Genomic DNA, 2,193 nt, shown 5'->3' on the forward strand with positions numbered 1-2,193 from the left:
CTTTAGGGAATCTACCTGTGATCATCTCAAATCTGCTCCCTACATTATTTCCACATTGCCTGGAAGTGTTTCCACAATACTATTAATCCCCCCATCTACTGGTAGAGAGTGAATCCAGGGGGACTGTTACATCCAAATACAGTAATCCGTCTTACCACCGCACGGTGCAGCTATGTTTAGATCTGTTCCGGTTATTCTCTCTTTTCCTGTTGCCTCACCGGATCTGTAGGAACAATCAACAGAGCAGAGGTGCAAAGATCCCCCAAGCAGTATACAGAAAAATGAGCAAGAACGCCAACAGGAAGAGCAAATGAAAATGTATAAGATGGCTCACAGACAGTAAGACTTGTCCTGGCTGTCGATATGGCAATGAAATTCGCCCTCTTCATAAACGGAAACAGTGACTTCAACAACAGCTAGCATGCATTTACAGACATAACATAGACTGAAGGGTATATATCTCACAGGGTCATGTTACACCTATTTTTGAGCTAACCAGTGTTAAAATGTTCCTTAATGAATCCAATATCTAGCCAATCAATTGGCAATAAAGCATTTAACTGTTAGTCCCATTTTTGCACTCAAAATATTAAATAAAATTCCTACTGACAATATATCCCGTGGGGTTAATGTAGATACACAACTCTCTATCTGACTTAATGGTAGCAGACTGTAGGTTTGAAGGTTTAGTTTCAGTTATAATCTTATATCCACAAGGCAACATTTAGACTAATACAAAGAATAACCTTTGTCCAATACTATCACATATAGATATCTGCTAATTGTGTAAACATCCAGTTTTGATAAAACACTTATACTGCATAATGTGAACAGGTCATGAATGGCTATGAAAAACACAATGCATACTACTGATTTGTAGCAAACATTAAGACCATGTAGCATAAACTGTTACATTATACATAAGGCAACTGAGTAACATGAAATAACACTGAAACAATGAAAACATATATAGGGTTATATATACTAACTGCGGGTTTGAAAAGGTGGAGATGTTGCCTATAGCAACCAAACAGATTCTATCTATCATTTATTTAGTACATTCTACAAAATGACAGCTAGAGTCTGATTAGGGAGGTGAGATGCACACTCACACTCAAGGCAGATCTCCACAACACTCACCTCCTGGACGGAGTGAAGGAGTGTTACACAGCGTCGGACTGGCCTGCCGGGAAACCGGGTGATCCTCCGGTAGGCCCCAACGCTGGTTAGCCACGCCCCCGCCCGGGTCCGTTCTTCGGTTGACAGGCAGGTCAGGTGACACTGACAGCACTGCACTGTCTTTTCAGTGCAGAGAACACAGACGCGACTGTGGCTCTCTGCACATGCGCCATGCAGACAGTCATTGGTAGATGAGTCACATGACTCATCTTGGAAGAAGACCCGCCCACGTTGGAGACGTCCTGCCGCCCAGAGGAACTACACAAAGAATGCAGGAGCCATTGATGATAAGGTTAGTAAAGCGCGCAGCGTTGCAGCAGCGAGCAGCCTGTCATTTTGGGGGAGAGGGACATGAGAGATGAGGGGCTGTAAGGGCATGAGAGAGGGGCAATAAGGGCATGTAAGATGAGGGTCAATAAGTGCATGTAAGATGAGGGGCAATAAGGGCATGTAAGAATAGGGTCAATAAGGGCATGAGAGAGGGGCAATAAGGGCATGTAAGAATAGGGTCAATAAGGGCATGAGAGAGGTGCAATAAGGGCATGTAAGATGAGGGGCAATAAGGGCATGTAAGATGAGGGGCAATAAGGGCATGTAAGATGAGGGGCAATAATGGCATGTAACATGAGGGGCAATAAGGGCATGTAACATGAGGGGCAATAAGGGCATGAGAGAGAGGTGCAATAAGGGCATGAGAGAGGTGCAATAAGGGCATGTAAGATGAGGGGCAGTAAGGGCATGAGAGAGAGGTGCAATAAGGGCATGAGAGAGGTGCAATAAGGGCATGAGAGAGAGGTGCAATAAGGGCATGTAAGATGAGGGGCAGTAAGGGCATGAGAGAGAGGTGCAATAAGGGCATGAGAGAGAGGTGCAATAAGGGCATGTAAGATGAGGGGCAGTAAGGGCATGTAAGATGAGGGGCAGTAAGGGCATGTAAGATGAGGGGCAGTAAGGGCATGTAAGATGAGGGGCAGTAAGGGCATGTAAGATGAGGGCCAATAAGGGCATGAGAGA

This window comes from Mixophyes fleayi, chromosome 6, assembly GCF_038048845.1.
Source record: "Mixophyes fleayi isolate aMixFle1 chromosome 6, aMixFle1.hap1, whole genome shotgun sequence".
NCBI classification, from domain to species: domain Eukaryota; kingdom Metazoa; phylum Chordata; class Amphibia; order Anura; family Limnodynastidae; genus Mixophyes; species Mixophyes fleayi.